The sequence below is a fragment of the Sander vitreus genome, chromosome 10 (genome assembly GCF_031162955.1).
Source record: "Sander vitreus isolate 19-12246 chromosome 10, sanVit1, whole genome shotgun sequence".
Classification (NCBI taxonomy): domain Eukaryota; kingdom Metazoa; phylum Chordata; class Actinopteri; order Perciformes; family Percidae; genus Sander; species Sander vitreus.
Genome location: NC_135864.1, coordinates 25,088,225 through 25,115,079, shown reverse-complemented (window position 1 = coordinate 25,115,079; position 26,855 = coordinate 25,088,225). Strand labels below are relative to the sequence as shown.

The 26,855-nt window shown below is 41.0% G+C and overlaps 1 pseudogene; it reads left to right on the top strand.

Moving 5' to 3' along the window:
- The first annotated feature begins 16,195 nt into the window (after positions 1-16,195).
- On the top strand, positions 16,196-16,833 carry LOC144524262 (uncharacterized; annotated as a pseudogene).
- Positions 16,834-26,855: the final 10,022 nt, after the last annotated feature.

Sequence of the window (26,855 nt, the reverse complement as noted above, 5' to 3'; positions counted from 1 at the left end):
AAATGTGTCGCCAAGTGTAAAGCTAAATATTTAGAAAATATTCAAATCCCCAAGCAAACCACGCCCACTGCAGTGGCTTCAAATCGCGCTGCACCCAGTGATGCCCCAGCAAGGGGTATCTCTGCTGTAGCCAGTGGGTACTTGGAAAGATTGTGGAGCAGCTTAACTAATCAAAATAATAATTGAATTATGATTGATTTAAAACAATATATCAGCTAAAACAGCTCAACACATATGTTAAAACATATAGCGAAGTAATCAATGGTAGAAAAAAATAGCTAAAAGTGGCCTACTGATTTAGCTAACAGTTTAAATGATTAGCTAAAAGTAATGGATGACTTTTGAAACATTAACCACACACTGACCAAACCAACCTAAATGTTTACAGTTCAATTGCATGAAAATGTAAGAATATTCACTTTAATATGATAAATAGTGTGAACACATTGGGAATTGATAGGGCGGGGAATGTGAGTTTATATGACAGGGCTGTGGGGGAACCTCAGACCAGAAGGATTGGAAAGCACTGATCTACAGTATTTTATATTAATGAACGACCGGTATATTACAGACATGCCTTAATAGTTGTGTTAATCACAATACCGTTGTTTGAATTACATATCTCCGTGTGTGACTAACGTCATCCTTCCCAAGCAATCTAACATTAGCCCAGCATGGATAAAGTCCAGCTATGCATCCAACATATTAATCCGAACACAACTAAAATGTCACAATCCAGCCACTTGTAAGAAGTTTGTAATACTGGTTACATAGCTAGTTATCGTGTTTTATTAACTTTAATTCTGTTTGCCAAGGCTATATTTTATTGGCTTGCAACGTAGCTATCCGTTGCTAACGCTAACGTTAGCTAGCTAATTTATGTCAAAAACTTGACGAGTCTTACAACACCTCTCTGGTCTCTAGTGAAATCGTATCTTGGCAGTAGTTAGCTAACATTTCTGCTTTTTGAGATAAATTAGCGTTAGCAACGGATAGCTCCTTCGCAAGCTAATATAGCAACATAATTCAGGTTAATAAAATACGGTAATGTAACCAAAGTATTGAAAACTACTTAGATGTGGCTATAGTGTGACAGGCCTACTGCTGTTCAGTCTCGCGTTGCGAGACCTAGCTAGCTAGCTAACTTAGCTAGTTACAGTGCTGCGAGGCCTGTTCAGATGACATGTCGGCTGCAGTGTGTGAGCTAGATTGCTTGTGAAGGATGAGTCAAACTAACGTTAAACACACAAGGAGATATGAGTCAAACAAAACAACGGCATTATAGTACACACAAATATTAAGACATTTCTGTGATATAAGTCAATAATACAAAATACTGACCGAAATGTGTTTTAACTGAAAATTGCGGTGCAGCGCGATTTGAAGCCACTGCAGTGGGCGTGGTTTCCTTGGGGATTTGAATATTTTCTAAATATTTAGCTTTACACTTGGACACATTTCGATATAACATTTAACATTTAGATTTAGAGATAACATTTAGATTTAACATTTCGATATATAGTTAACATTTAGATTTAACATTTAGATTTAGATTTAACATTTAGATTTAGATATATATATATATAATTTCTGTCTCAAATGTGAGGAAAATGCGCTAAATGTGAGGAAAGTGAGCTAAATGTTGAAAATTGATCAGCTAAAAAATTGTAACCAAACTTTTACATTCGGCACCCCATACAATGGTGGTGTTTGATTAATTTGGTCCCAAACGGCTTTGTCGTCCTTCTGGCTGTTGTTGTATATGGTGATATTTTTGCAAATGTTTCTTAAAAAAATGAATGATCTCTGTCGACTGGAACGCTATATCTTTTCATTTAAAACAGTTTATTTAAAACAATTATACTTATCAAACAGATGGAATTAGAAATAAAGGCCTGCCTCTAACAAAAGCCTGCTTCAAATACAAGCCTGGTACTTTCTGCAGTTCAGGTAAATAAAGGCCCCGGTTTTTATTTGAGGAATTACGGTATAACATAATACATAAAAAGAAAATAGAACTCGTAGGTCATCGCCACCATTAGTGTTCATCTCCAGTATAACAGTTTTAGAAGTGCAGTAGCTTACTGTAATATAATACACTCAGGGATTTTTCTGCTGCAATCTTATTTGTTCTGGTATAAACAGTAGCTTATAGTGGCTAATGTGCAGCACACTTTAGATACAGTATATTGCTGTGTATATTAAATTACTGCGTTAGTTTTCTGACTTTATGAATCTTTTATACATAACTACATTACACTACATTTTAGTGTTTACTACTATCCTGTAATTGTCACAGTGGCTGCTGTTGAGGAAAAGCTAGGCTTGCTTTCAATTAGGCCAGGGTCATCTCTGGTTTTTCAGTGTTCACTTGAATAACACTCTGGGGGGAAACACACTGAACACTTGTAATTATTTGGTGTATTAGTCATTTTGAATATCAGCACAAGTATTGGCTGCATACATCTCCACACTCAAGTATCAGTGTTATAGTAGCACTGCCATGCTGAAGACCATATCACATGAATCCAGAGAAACAGTCTGAGGCTTGGGCCTGGGGCAGTGATAGTGGGGTGTTATCCAGCCTGACACCCAATCAGGAGCCTCCTTGTTGGGACAAAAGGCAAAAATCTCCCTTTATCCCAACTGCTGAGATAAGAATAGCACCCAATAATCTTGGAGGGGTTTGGTGAGAGGAAATCAAAACCCCAGCTCTGATCCCCTGGGAGTAACACACACACACACACACACACACACACACACACACACACACACACACACACACACACACACGGGGTGACACAAGCAAGCATATGTGTCATATAGCATGCTCAGTGTTTGCACACCACCGCCACCCTCCTGCCTTAGCACTCCCAGTGGGTGAGGGATGGGTGGAGGGTGAGCAGTGTGCCGAGGGTGTTAAACTGATCCAGGAATAAACACAGTAGCTGTTAGAGTTGTATTAGATAGAAATGCCTCTGGCTCGCACCTCTCACTCCCCAGGGCCATGACAGATCTGTGTGGATGTGTGTGTAAGCAAAATGCACACATATGTATGTATGTGTGTGTGTGTGTGTGTGTGTGTGTGTGTGTGTGTGTGTGTGTGTGTGTGTGGCAGTCATGTTGGCTGTGAAGTGTGAGCACAGTGTCCAAGGACACAGCAGAAAGCCAGCCTCAGGGATCGACAAACAGAGCGAAGCTCAGGCCAACTGAGCACCACTGAACGGAGCCAATAGGATTAAAGCAGCAGTATGACCTTCACAGATGACTGCTAACAGAGAAAAGAGTGGCCGGTTTACTGTTGTTTCCATTCAGTCTCAACACTCAGGGCACAGAGATGGGTGACACAGCCTCTGTGACTGTAGAGCTGCTGAGGCTTTATGGCAACTATCTGCGTCCCTGTTAACGGGATGAACTATACATAGAGGGTGAGCTTACAATCACTGTGTTAGCGTAAAATAAGGCACCTGTACTTTTAGTCTTCAAGTGAGTGAGCCATGACTGTGGAACTGAAGTGTTATGGGTGAGAGGATCCAGACTCTGAAATAAACTTTCAGGGTTTCCCCCAGCGTATTGCAAGCCTGGTGAAGTTTCACCCCCCCCCCCCCCACCAGGCCTAAGCCACTGGCAATTCTTTTTTAATGTATGTTAAGAAGTTTTTAAAACTACAGTTACAGTGGGGCGGCTCAGTTGAAAACTTAGACGTAGTCATATTTTCAAATCTCCACTTAGCTTTTAGCACTGATTTAATATGTGGCCCTATGTAATCTGTCATATAGCTTTTTTAAATTCAAAAGTTTCCATCCATGATTATGTTATCACACAAGCTATTGGGCTCTATATTAGTGCTGCCATCAGTCTGTGACTGGCCCCAGCCTGGCTCTCATGGAAAAAACACTTGCCTCTGGGCTAAATAACTTTCCTGGGGGAAACCCTGACTTTCTCTTGTAAACTGTACTTGTACTTGTGTTACTTGTAATCTAAGTAATCAAGGTAAATAATTTAGAACAATAACAAAGGAGGAGTTCCCAATTAAACTAATTCTCATAAATTGGGTTTGTATGCTATCGTACAACCGCTGGCCAGTCATGTGACAACCAGTCATATGACAGTTAAGGTTAGCAGTCTTTACAGTTAAATTTAGCCGAGAAAAGGTGACTGTGAGCAGGGTACAGAGCACCAGGAGGTGACGGTCGTTTTAGCGGCCGTTGCAGTTGAGTTCAGCTGACAATAGGTGACCGCCATGCGGCAACGACAGTTAAAACGGCGGTCCTCTTAAGTAGTACTCCCGTGACACCTGGCTTTCCTGGGTGAAAGTCTTGTATTTTCTAGTGATGGCCAAATCAAGATTCATGAATATTTGTGAACAATTTTCTTTAGTTTCTAAAATCAATAGATGGCACTCTCTGTTCAACAAAGGGTTGACAGCACGCTGAATTGCCATTCCTTGAGCCTTTTTCTTTAAACCAAGTGCGCCATCTAGTGGGCTCAGAAAATAAATCAAATAGTTCATGAGGCTTCATTTGGCCATCACCACTGTTTTCCCTTAACTTCTTCCAGGAGACAAACTCCACTCTCCCGCTTGTAAGCCCCGTGTTTTAGGACCCAGCAATCCACCCCGTCCACCCGCTCTTATGCTGGGTTTCCACCAGCAGCGTTTTTCAACTGCGGAGTTGTGTCACCACAACATGATGCCGACGGTGTACACGTTTTGCAGACAATTAGTTGTTGATGTTGATACATTTTCTATCAGTTTATATCCGGCCTAATTCAACTGTTTGGTAAGTTTTCTACTCCAGTCACACACTTTGCCGTTTAGTTTATTTTGAATGTTATATTGCTAGCAACCAGCTAGTTGTCATTGCTACAATGCTAACGTTACTACAATGCCACTACCATTAAAACAAATGCATATAAAAACTCACCAGGTATACCAACTACCTAGACAACCCTCTGTCGAGCTAGTTGTTAGCATCCCTGTAGTCATACAGAGACGTTTCATAAACCAGGCTATAGGAAAATCACGATCTTTTGATCACGTAGCTTGTGTGTATACATGGCAGAATACATTGGAGGCACGTTCGCGAGTCTGCCCTCTCATTTGCTACCGCTCTGTAAAAGCTGACTCAGAGTCAACTTTGGGAGAGCAGTAAACATCCGGGCACCTTCGCCGTCGTCAGTGGACTTCGTTCATAACGCGTTTTTATTGGGCATTAATTGAATAGCTTCGCTCTGTCAATATTTCAGTAGCCTACTGCTGCTCTCCTCCACTCACTTCCAGTCAAGCCAGACAGCCATGGCCACATGAGAACACATTCACTCAGAAATATCGGTGATTCTTTGCGAGAGTTAAGTTCTGCCAATAAAGTCATTACATTTTTTCCGTCGGCGCTTAGAGAGAAGACTACATATCATAGTTGCATTTATAGGAGGCTAAAAAATATCATTCAGTCTAAAAATGTGAACTTCAAAGATTCAGCTCCTGAATTGGGACACAGCTTGTGTACTGCTGATAAATGTTGGCTCTAGCTTCATCATTAATTGTTTAGTCAGCTGTGCAAGATGCAATGGGTATTACAATGGGTATAAATGGATTCTGAACCATGACCTTCACTCATGAGAGAGGAAGTTAAATGTTGGCCCTGGAAACAGTAGTGTAACTGCATTTTATATATTGTGTAGTTTGTAGTTAGGCTGGCTGGTTAGTCATTTGAGTTATATATCTACACCCAATATCTGCTCAGCAGCTTTTTGCGAAAAAACACTGCATGGTGTCAACAGTTAACTTCATTTAATATTTTATGTGCCGTTTTCTTTTGCGGGGAGCAAATGTTCCACCAAAACAAGTTCCTTCCTGAGACTATTTAGCAGAGCCACCGTCGCTGCGTCCGGAGTTTAGCACCGCCCAAGACGATTGTGATTGTTTGTTTTTTTTCCTCCTATCCCAGAATGCATCTGTGGTGTAGCCAAAGTGTAAACCTAAACTTTGTCAGGGATTAAACAGTTACTTTAGAGTTGTTCATCTGAGTTTAAATCTAAATGTTGTAATTAGAAGAGTCATCTTGGATTAACAAACCTTAGACTATTGCTAATATTACTTTCATTTGATCCTTGTTGGTGCAAACCAGTCTTAATTCCAGTCTTAATTTCTGTGTAACAAGTACACAATTTAGGATTCTACATGGTGTCAGAAGTGTGTGGAATCAGATGGATAAGTGGGACCATATGTTCACCATGTTCCCCCAACACACTGGCTGTCAAAATGGCTGAGTAGTGTGCGGCTCCAGGGCTTCTGATCTCCTGCTGCAAGTGTGCGTTCAAATCCCACAAGCAGTGTTGGAAGCTGTTTCGTTGTCAAATTCCCTGTGATACGAAACTTTTTGGACACCCAGTAGTTTACTTTTGATCCTGTATGTAAACACGCTCAGATATTCTTATTAGAGCAACGCTATTTACTCAATTAGAGCAGACGAAGCCGAAGCAGAGAAGCAGCGAGGACGTGCCGGTTTGCTGTCTGTGTTTGTGCAGCTGCCTGGGCAACACGCAGAGCGCTCCGGCACTGGGAACCTCAAAGCCCACGCAAGCCCCCGCTGATGAAATCAAACAGATGTTGAGAGTCCGCTAACACTTGATGAAACAGTTGGAAGTTTTTCAGGAGACTGGGGGACTCTTGGCCTCCTCACCACGCACCTGCTTCTGGTACTGTAGACGGCTCGAGAGATGTTCAGATATTCATTAAGGAGAGCATGACGCTGCACAACAACCCCAGAAAGTGGACACCTCAACCCCAGACTCATCAAAGACACCTGGCACTGCATTCATTTTAAAGGCAAAGACATTTTTTCTTTTTGAAGAGGAACCAAAAAAATGTACCTGCTCACACTCTGAAATAATTATTGCCATCAGAGTATTTGCAGGGTGCGATTTGTGAAAAAAAGCAGAGGGGGTGATGTTATTTGATCATGCACAAATCAAAAACAAAACAAAACATGCAAGAATTAAATTAAATTTTATTGCTAGTATCAAATCATAACAACCGTTATCTCAAGCGACTTTCCAGATAAAGTAGGTCTAGACCATACTCTTACTCTTACAAAGACCCAACAATTGAGCAAGCATTTGGTGCAACAGTGGCGAGGAAAAACTTCGGACAGACCCAGGCCCTTTGTGGGCGGCATCAGACACTGATACACAGATAGAAAAATATGATTCATAATGATAGTGGTTTGAACAATGAACAGTGGCAGTTATACCACTATACCAATAAAGATAGTGGAACTATAACTGGAAATAATAGTTGTAGCAGTTCAGGGCGGGGCGTATCAGGGCAAAGTAGTACATAGCAGGAGCGTAGCGGGGCGTTGCAAGGCGTAGCCACTCGGCCAGCCCATTTCTCCGACGCTCCATTGTTCCGACCTCTCAATAACCCAAAAAATTCCCTTTGGTCCTACAGCCCACTAGTCCGACGTCCCGCTGGTGGTGAAATTACGAATCCCACTATGGCCATGCCAAGACCCGCCCTACGAAGCAGCTCGATTGGTTGGGGTTAGGCATTTGACCTCGAGTGGTTAAGGTTGGGATAGCCGATTGGTCAGGGGATAGGACCTGTACAAATGGGGTTACGTTACCTTGCGTAAGCATGGACGCCTGGCCAATAAATGCTATTGAAGGGCGGGTCTTGGCGTGGCCATAGTGGGATTCGTGGACGCCACACTAGTAGGACCAAAGGGAATTTTTCGGGTTATTGAGAGGTCGGAACAATGGAGAGTCAGAGAAATGACATGGCACCACATTTTGTCCCCACCGGGGATAAAAAGAATCCATCAGAGGCAGGGATATGTAGATCAGAAAGGGGGAAATCCCACGCATTACCCCCTGGCAAATCACACCCTGTGTATTTGATGTTGATGTGTTCATTTGCATAAAAAACAACAACATTCAAAGGGAACGAGATTCAGAACAGATCCTTCTGCACCTTATGCCTTTTTTTTGCTCCATTTTATTTTCACCTTTATACAGACTTTTGACAGTCACTACATTACTGAGCTAGTTTTAGCCTTTTCAACACAAATAACATCTGTAAATGGAGAGAATAATGTCCATGTTGAACCACAGTCTGAGCCTTAGTAATGGCAAGAAATATTCACAGTGCAAAACAAACAAATAACAAAAAGGTATTATTGATTGATTTTGACACATAAGATTGTTTTTTCTTATTTATACTTGGGATGGTACAGTTCCTATTATGCTTTGGGTGATGCAAGAAATACTGTTAAAAAAGTTGTTCAGACAAAAAACATCCAATGTTGTTATTCTTTTTAGAGTTAAGAATATGCTCCTTATGACAAATGTATACTCTGATTGTTAAAGGGGAAACTTTTTATGACTTTAACATAAATGTCCCTGGTGTGTCTAGAGACCCCTAACGTATCAGAAAAGACCTTCCTCTTTTGTTTTCTCCTACTCCATCAGGAAAAGTTTGTAACGAGTGAGTCAGATTCAACAGCCCGTTCTCCCAACTCGTAAAATACTAATGCTTGGTCAGTGGCTCTCAGTGTCAGATACTGACGCAAAAATCCCCCTTTAGCGTCTGTATGGAACGGAATGAAAAGTAAATGTAAAGATTTGTGCCGTAATGTGTAAAAATTGCACAAAAGGATGAAAATATAATGTTGAACTACAAAACAATAACAACTGGGGACTATATGAAGCAGAAACAATAATGGGAACACATTTGTAATAAATCATTCTTACAATAAGGCTCACATACTCTTTATGGAGCATTTGACCACATCCCACAGCCTTCTTTAGCAATTAAATGTCCTCAGAAAAGAAAGGGATTTATCGAGGAAATACTTGTCAACTCCATCCTTCGTTGCAGCGTTAGTTGAATAGTTATGGGGTTTAGGTACCCAGCCCTACTACCGGGACACGAACTCCGCGCCACGGCTTTAACATCCCACGATGGCGGACCTGTCAACACGGCAGGAGCTAAGGAGCTACTTGTTCTGATGTTGGCTGCAAGAACCAACAGAAAAGCCTTTAAAGCACAAAACGTTCAAGGTATATACAGTACAAGCGTATAGAGAAGGACTTTGAACACTGGTCCAATCTCCCAAATTCACTTCAAGCCCGTATATCAATAGATAAAATGGATGTACTACCTCGTGGTAATTTTTGCTCATCTATGATTCCTCTTACTCCTCCTATTGGCTACTGGGAAAAACTTCACTCATTCATATCTAAATACATATGGAAAGGAAAGAGGCCTTGTTTAAAACTCACAACTCTTCAACGAGACAAAGCACAGGGAGGGCTGGCTCTCCCAGATTTTAAGATGGACTTTTGGTCCTTTGTGTTACGCCCTCTATCTATTTGGTTCAATCCTGGTTCTTCAGTCTCTTGGAGACCAATTGAGGAAAGTGTGTCGCTGCCTCACAGACTGCAGGACCTAGTGTATTCCAACATACCATTGGGCCCTATAATTTTCATTTCTACCCACAACTTTCCTTACTGTAATGAAACATGTGCGCACAGATCCTAAATGGCACAATCACTCTACAATTTTTCACTTCTTAAGGGCAATATACCTTTTCATTCCCACATTGGAAGAATAGGGGAGTTTATGTTTTAAAAGACCTGTATTGTGACCATGGCTTAAGAGCCTTTAACGATTTACAGGGTACACTTTCTGGTTTTAGTTTCGGATTGTCTTACATTGCATGTGTGTGTGTTAAGGGACAGGGGGGCTGAAGAAAAATAAAAGAAAGGGCTAAAACTGTGATGTGTAATGTTGTAATCTTGTGCCTTTCTCGATAAAAAAGTCGTACATCTGGGGATGTACAACACATCAACAACATAAATATATGCACTCATGGAATACAAACTGCACCCTGAAGCCGGTGTGGTGCTGATAATGTGCAAAAGGAAGAGAGATTGTAAAGACAACCTTCAAAGGTAATCTGTTGCCTTTAATTCCAACACTGATCTGTTATCTCTATCTTAGCGGCGGTGCTGCTTCAAAGTGTGCCCACACGCATTAAAGTGTATGTTTCTCCTAGCATTACTTACTGCTTTGTTGTTCTATGTGGCTGTTTGAAGCCTTTTTATTTATTTAGGTAAATAAAGCTGGCAAAATGTCTTGCATATTAAATGTCTGCATTGTTTTAAGCCTCGGGACAAATTCCTGAAGATAACTACAGGCCACGAGGGAGCTCGCTTGACATGCAATACTTTTTATTTAACCAGGAAGAGACTCATTGAGATTAAAAATCTCTTTTTCAAGAGTGTCCTGGCCAAGACAGGCAGCAGTACAACCACACATACATACAAACACAAAATACACAAAAACATTAAACCATAAAACAACTGAAACAGCAAATCCCTCAAAGTCAACCAGAATCCTAAACACATCAGGCAAAACATCTGCAGGCAGATGTGGCTGCCTCCACGTCAATCAACATCCTCTTAAAAGCGAACAATGAGACCAGCTCAGTAAGTTTCATGGATTTCTGTAACTTGTTCCATGTAGAGGGAGCAGCAAACTTAAATGCTTTTTTCCCCCCAGCTCAGTTCTAACCTTTGGAACAGACGGAAGAAATGAAAGAAGAAGAAATGTTTGCCTGTGGAGCATTTTTGTATTTAGTGGTAGAATGCGACTGTTCATGTGTGATTATCTAGTGAAAATTCAAACTGCACACATTTCACGTAAGGGAAACAAATAATGTTGACTTCAAACAAACTTTGCTTTGGGCACTGAGAACATAATCACCTGAGATGTTCAGGGTTGTCTTTAAATTACGACGCTCACTGTCTTTTCAAAGGAGAAAATACAGCCTTGCATTAAACTCCTATCCTTTTAGACAGCCTGGTGCATTTAGAATAAAACCCTGTGATAGGGTATCACCTCTGGCCTTACTGGGATGTATTTGAAGGCTTGAACTGAATGCATTCCAGCACTGAATGCATTGTCCACAGGCAATGAAAGAGCCTTAACATGAATGGGTGGTCCCATAGCTCCCCTAATGAATGTTATAATAAAAATTATACTAGTAAAAACTGATCTTTAAAAGCTATAATGTGCAACTATTTTATATTAATGGATGTCATTCAAGCCATTGTAAACAGTATATTCTGTTAGCATTTTCCGAATGAGGGCTTTTTTTTTTTGGAATTTAGCATTTTCTGATTAAGATGTGTGATATGTCGGTATTATTCGGGTTTTAGAAGCATTCTTTGGACGTGTACAGCACATTTGGAATGTGCGTCTCAATTGGGGTTTTACCGAAGTTTATGGCCAATTTACGGCCTCTTGCCTGTTTACGGCATACGGTCATCTCTGTGCGTCGCTATGGTTGTTGTGCACAAACCGACCAGCCAACAGTTTGCAAGGCTGCGGTAGAGACGCAAAAAGAAGAGCCCACATCTCTGGTCGGAAGGAGAAAAACAGCTACTTTGAAACATTATGAAAGACTTGGGTATCAACAGGTTTTTGGATATGAGCCGACCTTTTCAAGAAGCTGGTTGAAGTAATAAAAGAGGGAGGCTGTGTTCCAACAAGTTTCCACAGCCCTACGTTCCCACATTTCTAAGATTTTTCTTAAAATTAGGGCCTATGTTTCCACAGTTCCTTTTTCATAAATTTGTATCAGATTTTATCCCCCTAACCCTAAAAAATGTTGTGGGAGGATAGGGCTTAAATTGAAGGGAAATGTAGGAACACAAGATCTAGGGCTGTGGGAACATAGGGCCTAATTTTAAGAAAAATCTTAGAAATGTGGGAACATAGGGCTGTGGGACCATTGGGCTGTGGGAACATAGGGCTGACCCCGCCACCGCTGGAAAACTATTTTGCACGGCTGCATGTAAACGGGAATATTTGTGGAATATTCACTTTCATTGGTCATGTAAACAGCTTAGTCGGAGTATTGTCTTTTTCGTTAAAAAGAGAGCAAAAAACTGAATATTATGTGCATGTAAACGTAGTCAGTGATCTCATTCTCTCAGTCACTGGGGAGCTCACTGGCATCGAGAACACATCCTTATCAAACACCTCCACTGGCTCCTTCTGATGCAAAGGAGTAGTCAATCTACAATGGGCTCCTTTTACACGTCTGAGCTCCTTACACCGATCATCTTATTCTTTTGATCGCTACGCAAAAATGGATGATTATCGGTGAGGGTTGAAATGGAGATCAACTGAAGAAGTGAGAGCTTTGCCTGCTGTCTCCGCTCTGGTACAACACAAACTGGGAGCAGTTCAAACACCTCTGTGAATCATCGGATCAGTCTCAGAACCACAATCTGGTTTATTGCAACGTTTTCATACAACTAGGGATTTCCTGATCAGCTTTTTTGACCCCCTGATCCAATCGTTTAAATTTTGAATATCTGCCGATACTGAGTCCCGATCTGATACTTGTATTTGCTCAGATAATAGAGCGGCACAGTTTTTTTGTTTACAAAAATAACAAAGTAACTAAAACATGTCTTAAGCTTAATACATTTAACTTAGTGCAGCAAGTGAGTCTTTTCTCTCAACACCATAACAGTTCTCTTTAGGATCCCCGCAAACACCCAACCAAAGAATAAACAACCCCAACGAAAACTATACTTAGTGATGCCTCTTCCGCTTAATAATCAATCTCTGATTTTCTTCTCGTGTTTACCGATGTCTCCAGGGAATAAGGGCCTGAAAGAGTGGTTTCCTGGTGGAATCACGGAATAAGTGTGAATTACAGTAATCCGCTTCTGTAAAAAATGGATGACTAAGCCCTATAGCATTGTTAGCAAACTAACTTAGTAGCCCACACAAACAGAGGTAAAAAACGAACTTAGCGCTATGAAAACTGCATATCAAAACAACATTTTCAGCATGTTATGTTACATTTTGTTTGCACAGACGTTACAGACTATGTACCATGGCAACATGTATTTGGAAAACCTGATAGCATTGTTAGCTAGCTAACTTAGTAGCCCACAAAAACAGAGGTAAACAACGAACTTATATTTACCTTCGTTTCGAAATTCAACTCGGTGTCCCGGTGCTTGACATGGGTACCAGCCAGGACAGAAAATGCTAACAAGCAGGCACCTTTTTGCCACCTGGATCATAGCTTCTTGGTGCCAGATTTTTGCGGAGACGAACAAATTTGTCCAGCAGGCTTTTCCACTGCTTCATGCACTCAGTGACATCCTGTCCAACATTTTGGGAAATGTTTGTCCATAAATTGTTCTGGCAATCTTTGTAGTGCGCGGAAGATGAGTTGTAAAGATGGTCGTACTTACGTACTTCTTCGATGAAACGCTCCTCAACTTGATCCATCGTTGTCCTTTTCACTCCAGGCAAAACAATGGCGGTATAGAGGGAGGGGAAAACCGGAAAAGCTACAAGCCGGAAATGATGAGTCCTTGCGGGCTGCGTCGCCTCGACGTGTAGTTACATTTTTCGAGAGGTGCACGTCAGGCTATGCCGTAGGGTCCGGCGTTGACGCAGAGTGGTCTGCGGGGGTATGCCGTCGATTCTACGCACGACCACAAAACGGCCTTAAGAAAGACGGAACTAACAACAAAGATGGGATGGTAGTTAAAACAGAGAGCTCAACACACAGGGTGAAAAGAGGAGCTGCAGCAATGTGTAGTACAACAAAAATAGTGTTTTTTGAAAATCAAACCATGTAAACCTATTCTGGTACAACCTCTAAATACAATTATGAACCTGAAAATAAGCATAGCCTATTATGAGCACTTTAAAATACCTACATAAACTCTGCACCCAGTACACACACACACACACACACACACACACACACACACACACACACATACAGTGTTGTGAGTGTTTATTTGCATAATGTTTCTGAATGGGTTATTTGAATACGAGATGGCCAACACACCAAAGAAATAGCTTTTTCTGCTGTTTGGTGACCTCACTGATGGTGAGCTGCGAGGCTTTCTGCTACAATAAGATTCCCTTCTCGCCCTGTTTGCATAGAAGTGAGTTTGTTTAGAGAGCTCACAGTGTGCACATGGCAATGCAAGTCAAACAATTAAATAATGTCAGCAGGTAGTGAGGTATCTGCTGACACTCACAACGCTGTGTGTGTGTGTGTGTGTGTGTGTGTGTGTGTGTGTGTGTGTACTGGGTGCAGAGCCGGATTAAATGGAAAGATTACACTAGGCATACTGCATTTTGATTGTGTAAATGTAATGAAGGCCATCAGAGCATTGACTGAGACCAACCTGTTCTCACTCCCAACTCGTAAAATACTGACGCATGGTCAGTGGCTCTCAGTGTCGGATACCGATGCAAAAATCTCCCTTTATCGTCTGTAGCAGCAGCTCGACCGTGGCGCTGTAAGATGACGTAGTATTAAGAGAGACAACGGTAGAGTAGTATGAAAGACTGAAAATCATCGTAGGAAGGTTGGTTGGGAGGGTGGATGCATAGGCGTCAATTTCGGTGGGGACGGTGGGGACGCGTACCTACCAAATTTCGTCATGAGTCATTTTGTACCCACCACTTTTTTTGAAAACCTCCATAACATATAATTCTTGAGCGACAGATGCCAAAAAATCCACAACAATCTCTCGCTCTGCTGCTGCGCTGGCTGCACGCTCTCTGTTCACAACACTGTGATCTGTTGGGACATTCTGCTTAACGTGAAAAAGCTTAATGTGGTTTAATGTACCTAAACAATGATCAATGATCACCAAATTTCTTATGGCCATATCTTGTAATGAACACTTAAGTCTGTCAAAAAAACTAAACTGAAATCCAACGATTATAGAAGTTATCTCACATTAACGTTGTCTTCTTCATTGGTGCCTATGGCGAGGAAAAAGCTTGTACCTAAACAATGATCAATGATTACCAAATTTCTCTCTCATATTGCTCCTCATAACCACTGAAAACTGTCAAAAAAATCGAACCAGAAATGTGGTGATGATTGATCGATGTTTAGGTACATAAACCACGTTAAGCCTTTTCACGTTAGGACTTATAAAGCCCATGAGAATCGTGGGGAGTCAACCCAGAGCCGCTCCGCTGCCCTGCTGAAAATGTGAAGCAGAAACGCTTAATGTCAGATAACGTCCATAATAATTGGACTTTGGGATAGATTTTTTCATAGACAGTTTTCAGTGGTAATGAGGAGCAATATGAGAGGGAAATTTGGTAATCATTGATCATTGTTTACGTACATTAAACCATGTTTTTATTCATTAATAAGCTGCAGGACAGCGTCTTTCAAAACACGACCTGCGCGAAAGAGAAAAAAAAAAAATTAATGTGTCCCAGGACTTCTGGAAATGTACTTCCGAATGCGTCTCTGTCCCCAGCACATTTCAAACCAAACTGACGCCCATGGGTGGATGAATCAAACAACACAGGACTTTCACCCAGGAAACCAGGGTTCACGTCCTGTTCTTGTCCTGTGTGTCACTGTAATGCACATCTTGTAACTCCACCCACCATCTTTTCCTAAACCTAACTGTCCCGTTCTTGTGCCGCATGTCAGTTAAACGTACGTCCCGACCCAGAGCGTCAAAAAGGGACGCCAATAGTGACACAAAGTTCAGAGGACTCAAAAAAAACACAACTCTGCTGCTGTGGTAGACGTAAAGGAGTTTATTGTACAGAGTACAATCACAGGCGAAGGTATCCAAAAACATGAGGCAAAAGACGTGGTGGGATGAACAAGCTAAGGTCAGAGTGATCACTGGGAATAACGCTAGAAGTAGAGACACACAATGTACTACACTGAACTGGCAAATTACACAGGACATGAGGTGAGTATTTACAGTGCATATGGAAAGTATTCACAGCGCTTTACTTTCCCACATTTCGTTATGTTACAGCCTTATTCCAAAATGGATTCAATTCATTTTTTCCCTGAAGATTCTACACATAATACCCCATAATGACAACTTAAAAAAAGTTTGTTTGAGATTTTTGCAAATTTATTAAAAATACTAAAACGACGAAATCACTTGTACATAAGTATTCACAGCCTTTGCGATCAAGCTCAAAATTGAGTTCAGGTGCATTCTGTTTCCACTGATCATCCTTGAGATGTTTCTACAGCTTAATTGGAGTCCACCAGTGGGAAATTCAGTTGATTGGACATGATTTGGAAAGGCACACACCTGTCTATATAAGGTCCCACAGTTAACAGTGCATGTCAGACCACGAAGCATGAAGTCGAAGGAATTGTCTGTAGATGTCCGAGACAGGATTGTCTCGAGGCACAGATCTGGGGAAGGGTACAGAAAAATGTCTGCTGCTTTAAAAGGTCCCAAGGAGCACAGTGGCCTCCATCATCCGTAAATGGAAGAAGTTTGGAACCACCAGGACTCTTCCTAGAGCTGGCCGTTCCTCTAAACTGAGTGATCGGGGGAGAAGGCCTTTAGTTAGGGAGGTGACCAATAACCCGATGGTCACTCTGACAGAGCTCCAGGGTTCCTCTGTGGAGAGAGGAGAACCTTCCAGAAGGACGACCATCGCTGCAGCACTCCACCAATCAGGCCTGTATGGTAGAGTGGCCAGACGGAATCTACTCCTTAGTAAAAGGCACATGGCAGCCCGCCTGGAGTTTGCCAAAAGGCACCTGAAAGAGTCTCAGACCATGAGAAACTAAATTATCTGGTCTGATGAGACAAAGCTTGAACTCTTTGGCGTGAATGCCAAGCGTTATGTTTGGAAGACACCAGGCACCGCTCATCTCCTGGCCAATACCATCCCTACAGTGAAGCATGGTGGTGGCAGCATCATGCTGTGGGGATGTTTTTCAGCTGCAGGAACTGGGAGACTAGTCAGGATTGAGGGAAAGATGAATGCAGCAATGTACAGAGACATCCTGGAAGAAAACCTGCTCCAGAGCACTCTTGACCTCAGACTGGGGCGATGGTTCATCTTTCAACAGGACAACGACCCTAAGCACACAGCCAAGATATCGAAGGAGTGGCTTAGGACAACTCTGTGAATGTCCTAGAGTGGCCCAGCCAGAGCCCAGACTTGAATCCCATTGAACATCTCTGAGGGATCTGAAAATGGCTGTGCACCGATGCTCCCCAGATGGTTCTGTAAAGAGGACTGTGCGAAACTGGCCAAAGATAGGTATGCCGAGCTTGTGGCTTCATATTCCAAAAGACTTGAGGCTGTAATTGCTGCCAAAGGTGCCACAACAAAGTATTGAGCAAAGGCTCAATACTTTTTTTTTTCATGTTCTCATTATTGGGTATGATGTGTAGAATTGAGGAAAAAAAATTAATTGAATCCATTTTGGAATAAGGCTGTAACAACGAAATGTGGAAAAAGTGAAGCGCTGTGAATACTCTCCGTAGGCACTGTATGCACTGGGGTAGGGGAGACAATTAGACACGGTGACACACATTAGGGATGGGCAGGTAATCACACAAGCGGGACACACATATTGGCTGCTGTTTTTCGTAACGTTTGCATGAGCTGCCAGTGATATGTTTTGTCCAGGCAAATGCACAGGCAAATGCAGACAATGTAGACTGAAACTCTCCTACTGAAAAACAAATCCTCTGAGCAGGATACAGACTATGTTTAAATGCTGCTCACCACTGGACATAACCCCAAATAAATGTTAAATTCAATTAAAAGTTATCAATTGATTTATCAGAATAACTGTAGCTTTAAAACAGGGAGAGAACTATCGAAGCATTTCAATCTTGAAACGTATGCTTGCTGGCGTGAACCAAATGATTGTTTAAAGGTCCCATGGCATGAAAATTTCACTTAGTTTTTTTTAACATTAATACGAGTTGGTCGCCTGAAAGCTACCAAACTGGTGTCAAATGTGTGGAAATGGACAGAATTAAAGTAGAAATCATTTGTAGCTCATGGGCTAAACAAATTAAAGCACCATTGTTGTCCCACAACTCCTGCATTCAGCTAAAGTGTATTGCTGATTTCAATTGAACAGATGTAAAAAAAAGTAATGATTAATACTGAAAAAATGTTTAAAACATTATTCCATAGACCGAAAAAAAGAGAAAAAGACAACTAAAAAAAGAAGTCCAATCACATCATCCCAATAGAACAGAATAAATCTTTATTGTCCACCAGGGTGGACATTTTTCTTTGGCTCACCAGACATACAAGACAGATAAACATACAGACATCTCAGACATGACAGTTGAGTATAAAAAATAATATGAAAAAAAAAAAAAATCATGATAAAACAGAATAAATATGCTTAAATTCATTAAAATAGCAGCTCAATTTGATGTTGTCACTTGGTTTGGTTGAGGATACTGATAGCATTTGGAATAAAAGGATTTTTTAAAAACCCTAAACAGAGATGAAAGGTTAAAACACTTTCAATATGTGTGGTGTATACTAGCTCAGTAATCTGAGCACTAACGCCCAGACAGCTCAGTCTTCTAAGGAGACTGAGTCGTTGTGAGCATTTCTTAAAGATCTAGTCTGTGTTATCTGAAAAACTCAGATGGTTGTCAAGAACTGTACCTAGGTACTTAAAAGTTCCCACAGTTTCAACTGCAAGGCCATTTAATAAAACTGGCTCTGGTGTTACGTCTTGTTTTTTGCAAAAGAGTAACTCGTTTGTCTTTGCCACATTGATCTCTAGCTCGCTATCATTGCACCATGCTTCAAGGGCCATTATGTGTGCTAGATAGGAGGGGATCAGTTGTTTGTAAGAGGCCAACTAAGGCCATGTTTTCAGCATATTTTATCAATTTAAAGGTGCTATTATTTATAATATATATGAATAGAGAGAAAAGCAAAGGGGAAAGAACGCTGCCTTGTGGGCAGCCTGTACTGATGGTATGCACTCCTGACAAAATGCCATTTACACATACCCTCAGAGGGCGACATGAGAGAAAGTCTCTGATCCAGAGAATCAGACCCTTATCTATGTTAATATTGGCTAGTCTTTGCAGGAGAATGTGTAGCTTTATAGAATGAAAAGCTGCACTAAAATCTATGAATAGGACTCTAGCATGCCCTTTAGAGGGTGAAAGCTGTTTTGAAATCAAAAGGACCAGCACAGCGTCATCAGTCCCTCTGTCACTTCTATAAGCGAACTGCAGCCGATCTAACATGCTGGTCACTTGAGAAGTCAGGAGATCTACCAGAACTCTCTCCTTTGTTTTACACAATATGGAGGTGATGGCTATGGGACGGAAGTCTTCAGGCTTACTTGCACCAGGCTTCTTAGGTACGGGCCTTATTAAAGAAAACTTCCAAGATGTGGGTACACCAGCAACTAGGACGTAGTTAAAACACCTTTTAATTGTGGGGCACAATCTTTAAGTAAGCGGGCTTTCAGGCCGTCTGGGCCAGTGGCCTTATTCGGCTTTAGTTTGGTGAGGCTTCTGGCAACAGCATCTTCTGTAATAAATATAGGTGAACCTATAGGGAGATTTTTACAATCATCCTCAATGTCCACCTGAAGACTAGTTAAATGGAGTGGAAAAGAAAAGGGGAATGTGACCCAGCTGCCACTGCTGCACACTGTGCAGCACGAGGTGAATAAAATGATGAAGAAGGATGAAGGTACGAAAGGAGCCGAGGATGAGTGTTTGCCCGGGGCGCTTCGATTAAATGGGGGGGGCGGTGTCTTGAGACAGACCCCATTGACCCCCGGGGCCTCTGTACTGTCAGGAGCGTTTAGCCCGGATTGGCTGCAGCTCTCCCCTGGGGTTTTCATCAGAGCCACGGGACGGGCTTCTGTGGGACAGAACTGACAGCACACCTGCTGACACAACAACATAATTCCTACAGAGAGATTCTGGATCTGTCTAATCTACAAACTGGGTTTGTTGCTATAGCTATGTTATAGTTTGGGCTATCATTCCTATAGTAGGTAATAGACCTTTTTCACGGCAGACATGTCATAGTAGGAAAAGCACAGGTGTATTCAAAACCATTAATGATGGCTGCATTCCACTTAGGAGAGGCCCTGGTATTGTGCATGTTGACTCACTGAAATAGCTTACTGGGACACTTGATGGAATTGAGCCATCGTTAAGGTTATCAATTTCAGCTGTGCTTTTCCTACTACGACAAGTCAAAAATGTCTGCCGTGAAAAAGGTCTATGAGAACACTGCTTACAGAATGATTTGCTGAAGTACTGTATGTGGGAACTAGACACGGCTTTAGAATGGAGAGGATGGTGCAATGACATGAGCAGTTTATACATATTATTAGGGGTCCAAGCCTGACGCTGTAGGAACCGCGGAACGGCTGAAATTCCATGCTTTTTGGTCTAAACGGTTTTTTTTCTTCATCCAAGTCATACATCTGTAAACTGACTAAAACACACTGCTGTAAACACATCTAGGTGAGATACAGACAACAAAAGAACAGAGCCACATCGCTACCTCAGAATAATAAGGTTCTATCTGCGTTTAGATCAGTTTTGAGATATTGAGGTTTAAAGTTTTAGCATTGCAAATAGCAAAACTGACAAATGGAGCACATTTCTTTATAGCACCAGAGTTGCATACACCATGAATGTATTCTACATCTGAGATACCAAAACAACAGCAATGATGAACAATGATTATCAAATAATTTTAACAATTTACTTATACATACTGTTGGACTATTCAATTTATATAATAAAAAGTGTCTTTTTATTGGTTAATATGTTAAATCTTCATGCATTCATGCTCTTACTGCTATAACACAATATTTTTCCAGAGCGTCATTTTTCCTTTCATCGTTCTTATTTAAGATAACAGTAATTAAATGTAAATTAATGATTTTAAAAAATGCATGGTCTGATGCATGTCAGGTCCTTCAGTTTATCAGTCTTTTCAGTAGAAAAGCAAAACGAGTTGAATGAATATTTATTTAAAATTAGTATTTATTTTGATATCTTAACTCATTTTTAAACGATTTAAATGTAAAACGCATCATACAACATTACACATAGCAATACTGCCTCTCATTCAGATAAAACTGATCAGAAATGTTTTGCTAATGAACAAGGTATTTCAAACCCAAATTAAAATGGAGCTCATTTGAGATGCTGTTACTTGCAAGATACTTGCATACTCACTACCAGATACTCACTACCAAATAGGCTATTTATAGTGTGCTAATGTTAATTTAGTAGCCTCCATTTAATTTAGCCATCATTTTGAGCCAAGCCCTAACCTACAGTGGAATTTTGTTTAGGTAATATCTTTCTTTCTCATGCTTTTGGATTCTGCTGAAGACAACTTTTAAAAATAGCTAATGTTAGCTAACGTTAAGTAGCATTAGCTAAAGTTAGCTAGCGTTAGCTAGCAGTAACTAGTCTTAGAATATGATACATCAAGTTGGAAATTATGTTTGGCAAGGAAATGGATATGACTGAATTTCCATTTTGCATTATAGCGTTTGGATTTTGCTGAGGACAACTTTTAGATTTAGGTCATGTTAGCTAATGCTAGCTATGCGTTTAAATGTCAATTTCACCTGCCTTTTAATTGTAGGGAGACCAGCCAGTCAGCATATGTCCCAAGTAGCGGTGAGTAGCTGATTTTGCTTAACCACAGAAAGTAAATGCATGGTTTCTTGTGTTCTTCGTCAATATAGGTGCCGTAAAATAGTAACGTTATAGAAGTCATTAATGATGCAAATTACCGAATGTTACATGTCGGTTTGGGTTGTCGTTTTGAAGCTAAGTTAGATAACGTCAAAGTTAACTTTCACCAATGGCGGTTAGCATCAACACCTTATGTTCTCAGGGATTATTCACTTTTTAGTGCATAACGTAAAGTAAGTGTTCACATTTGTTTGTATGTAAATGTTATAAAACATTTTTGTAAACTCTCCTTGCATTAGCTGGGAATCGTCACAAAGTTGAAAACGTGTCTTTCTGAACTCACAAACATGATATGTGAGACAGCCAAGCTACCAACACGATGCAACACACCATGATGTTTTGCCAGACGTCGACTAGCTAATTAGTGATATCACCTGTTTAAGTGCACAAGTGGAATCAAAATGGCAGGACTACATGGCACATTTTCATTTTATTTTTCCACATCTGTTGTATACTACAGTATATAAACAAAACGAATAGTAACTGAAATTACTGAGAAATAGCATGCTTCTGCACCATCGGTACTTTTTTTGCTTCTAACATAAATACTGAATTACTTAAGTGTCTTGTTTTAGCCACTTTCACTTAAGTACGTTTTTGAATGCCGGTCTTTAACCTGTAGTGAAGTATTTTCGTAGTCATTATTACTTCTTCTACATAAGTAAGGCCTCATTTACACTACCTGGTGCAAGTGGCCATTTTACCTGTAAGCAAAGACAATTTAAGTTTGCAGGCTGTATACATTAATTTGAATTGAAGTTCATGTACTATAATTCAAACCTGATGCATTTTATATCCTTTTTAGATGCATCATTCAATCATTCCATGTGATGGAAAGCCTGCAGTGGAACGCTGCACAACATGCTGCAGTCAGTTCCACTGCCCCCAAAGTGGACCTGCCTGATGTTCTGTACATGGGGGAGGGGAACCAGGCTGAGGCTGCTCTGCAGTATGGGAGGGTGTGGAAAGATCAAGTGGATGACCATAAAAAAGGAATCAATCCTGGAGCCCTTTAAAATTCACATTTTACAGCACTGAGGACATGTGGAAATTCTGTGAGGAAATAATGGACAAAATAAATAATTTGGCCTATTGTGAATGTCACACAGATGATGATGATTCGAAAATAAAGGGCTACAGAACATTTGATCATGTTGTGTTTTTTATGTTTTTCTCATTGATCACTTAATAATTCACTTGGATTATACTGTAGATATCAAGAGTTAGGGTTGTATCTAGTGGTACTTAGGTGTTCCAGCAGCACACAAACATAATTAGCACAGACATAGAACCAAAAATGAAATGTATGGTGGTTAAGAATAAAAATACAGAATAATACAACAAAAAAACAAATTGAAAAAAATGCATAGATAAAAAAGCAGTGCAATGAAGTCAAAGTTAAATGATAATGAAAAGGCAGCGAAGTACTGTATGGTACACAATAAAATGTATAGGCTTATGACATCTTATGAGATGTTGGCTTATGAATATGAGTAATAACTTAAAAGAAAATGTGTGCACTGACCAATGTTATTCCAGCCCTACATTGTTTTCATTGATCAACTATTTGACCTTCTCTTTTCAAGATCCTCAGCTTTATAGTAGGCTACAAAGACAATTGAGCCCCGAGTCATAGCACAGTTTGTTTTCCATAATGACTAAGTTGTAAAGTTATGCAGTGCAGTGTATATTATTCTACATATATGGCAATCATTAATGAGAAGTGTTTTGAAAAAGACAAAGGCTAATGCTTCAATTGTCCAAATCAAAAGCTTTATTTTTTTCTTTGAATTAATACAGGTTATGGATGGATTTTTGTCCTAGATTTGGACAGAATAAATCAAAATGCCCATGTTGGGGCTTATGCGCAACATAAAAGGAAAACACAGAATAAAAATGACAAACAAAACAAGTTTACTATATAAATAAAAACGATATATACTATAGACAAGGAATTGATAGATTTTACGTCATATTGTTTACAAATTAATGCATTTGTGAGGAAAGCGATTCAACCGGAAGTGCATTCGCGATTTTATTTTGAAATGTATCCCGTGCATTTCCTGTCCTGACAGTGGAGGTGGCTTGAGAGTGGAGCCTGCGGCGGTAGCGACCTCACAGTGGAGGCCTGCAGCCAGGACCTCTTGGAAAAAGGGCAAACAAAGTGCACTGGCAAACTTTTTTATATAGAAATATTAGAAAAGTGTAAAACTGAACTGTGCAAAATACAAAAACACACACAAACACACATATGAATGACACAAATCTATTTACATGAACGGAAGAACCTGAGTCATATTCAAGTAAAATGGATCAATCACACAAACTTGAAATAATTATTTACAAATTGTTCAGGGTGTGCCATGCATTGTAACAGTCCCTGTTTATTGTGAAACAAAGACACACATCACGGGAGGAGCATTTCACTGTGGTCCTCTCATGGCAGTGGACACACCTCCTCTGACCTACGGTGCCATCTTGGGAAAAATATACAGGTTTGTGTGAGGCACCTGGGAGAGCAGGAGGGGGTGGCTGTGGAGGGGCTGTGGTGGTAGACCCAACCGCTTTCAGCTCCATCACCAGGCTCTCGCGAAAGGCCTTCTGTGACATCTCCTTACACAAGATGAAGGCATTGACGATGTCTATGAAATGGAACAGGAAAGACCGGTACCACTTCTTGGTCTTAGGATGGTGTAGTAGCCAATCAGGGCATCGGACATGTCCATTACAAATAGCCATTACATTACACTGATATTGATGCATTGACATTATATCAAAATTCAATTCAAAGAGTTGAAGTCATGAAAACAGTGTACATACTTGTTGTAGTCCTTGATGACTGGTTGGATGGAGAGATCCTGCACAGACCACTGCCCATCTGCCTCCTTGATCCTCCCCTAGACCGTGTCCTCTCCATGTGCTGCATGGATTGTGGAGCACATCAGCACATCTCTGGTGTCCCTCCATTGAAAGAACACCACGGGCCCCTCGCGGATCCAGCGGATGGAGCCCCAGGGAGCCTGCCTCTCAAGCCTGCCTGGCCTGTTTTTGGGGAACCCAATTTGCTGTTGGCGAATGGTACCACAGGCCCAGATCTTCTTTGCCAGCTGGTCGCAAAAGAGTTCTGGGCTGGTGTAAAAGTTATCCACAAATAACTTATACCCGGTACCCATCACCTTTGTATTTACGAGACGTATTACGGTGTCGATACTGAGCCCCTTCACAATTGGTGACCCTTTTCCTTCATACACAAAGAAGTCCCAGGTGTAACCGTTGGTGGAATCCGCCAGCACAAACAGTTTATAACCCCACTTCACAGGCTTATTTTTCATGTACTGGCGGAGTCCACTGCGGGCTTTGGATGTGACCATCCTCTCGTCAATGGCAGTACACCGGCGGGGTTTGTAATTTGCCATGCAACCTGACTAATCTCCGTCAAAACCGTCCACGGTACACTGTTCCATGACAGGTTAATACAGTTTATACATGCTTTTTGAATCACATAGTTCAGAAAGATGTTCCCCTAAAAACAAGTGGGTTTAGTGATAGCGATTTCAGGGACGTTTCTGGTTAAACAAAAAGGATCTTACTCTTTAACAAAAAGGTACTCCATCTACAAAACTAGATTCATGTTTCTGTTTCGGCGCATCTAATGACAGAGATATAGTGTTCGCCGACATCAGGTCGAGGGTGGCTAGCAGTGCCGTTTGATGAGGCATCAGTATTAAATGGAGACAGTTTCATAACTGGTTAAAAACGTCTTGTAGGCGCGTTAAATAGTAGTCCACTTCCATGTTTTGGTTTACAGTTGTTTTTTACACCTGATGTGAACTGTATGGGTGTACACATGTACTGTACTCCAGACCAACTTTTTAAGTGGACTTGGGCATAGATCGTGTTCACACTAATCAAACGAACTGGACTTTGGGGGCAAGTGTACTCAAATCCGGGCCCTTGCTGCATAATATTCCATTATATTTTTATATTTTGAATTGTCACTTGTATTTTACTCCACATATATTTTTCCACCATAAATTGGTGTGGTAGCGTTTCGGCAACTGTCGAAAGACAAGGCGTCAAGTTGCCTGCTTCTCATTTGCATAAAGTTGAATTCAGGCTACTTTATGCCAATCGGGGTTCTGCTCGATTTGCCGCCTCTCAAAAACATCAGAAAATCTCATAAACTGACCGTTGTCAATGTAAAATGAAGACAGATTCAGCAACTTAAATTGGTGCATAAAAATGTATCAGGATGCGGAGGAAATTTCCTGGGAGATGACTTGCAGATCCTCACTTAATATCCTCCCCCCCTCAAAAAAAAGCCCCCTTGAAAAACGTGAATTAACACTAGTCATGTGTGCCCAACCAACATCTCCTACTGCCCTCCCTTTCAAAGCAGTCTAGAACTGGGGTTGCGTCCTAACATAAGTGAAGTGGGTTGTTTCTGTGTGAAGTTAGGTCAGTTGGGCAAGTGTCACCAGCCCAAGCATGACCCTTAACATGGTTCTCACTCCCAGGGAAAAAATACTGATGCTTGGTCAGTGTCTCTCTTCTCAGATACCGATGCAAAAAACACCGTTTAGCATCTGTATGGAACATATCGGGCAGAGCAGCAGCTCGGCCGCGGCGCTGTAAGATGACGTAGTATTAAGAGAGACAACGGTAGAGAGTAGTGTGAAAGACTGAAAAACTGCGTTGGTTGGGTTGGTGGATGGGTCAAACAGCACAGGACTTTCACCCAGGAGACCGGGGTTCATGTCCCCCAATCTTCTGGTAATGTATCACAGTGTCTAACAGCTGAATACTGAATCTTGTTATTGTATTTCTGCCAAATCACACAGTGTGAAAAAAAGGTTATTCACTATTTTGTTCTTCTGCAAAGCAGCTGTGCAGCGTTTTTTAAACATCAAAATCAAAGTTCAGATTTAATGCAATGTCCTGCAATGTTTTCTGTACACAAATATTAACTTTCTGTTTTGAATTCCCTTTACCAATCCCCATGAAACCACAGTCCATTAAAAGTGAGAACACTACGAATTGTGTTCACAGATATTGTGGAATGACACAGGTGCTCCCTGGAGAAAAGAGGTGACATTGAAGTCTTTTTTGTTTCTTTTTGACCTTACTTAGTGTGAACCGGAAACCCATTTGTTCATCAGCAAACATTAGGTAGCTGGATGCAGAAGGTGTTGTTCACTCAGGAGTCAAAAGCCATCTCCGTGCACACAAGTGTTTTTAGCTCCAGTAGAAGAACTAATCTCCGTTTA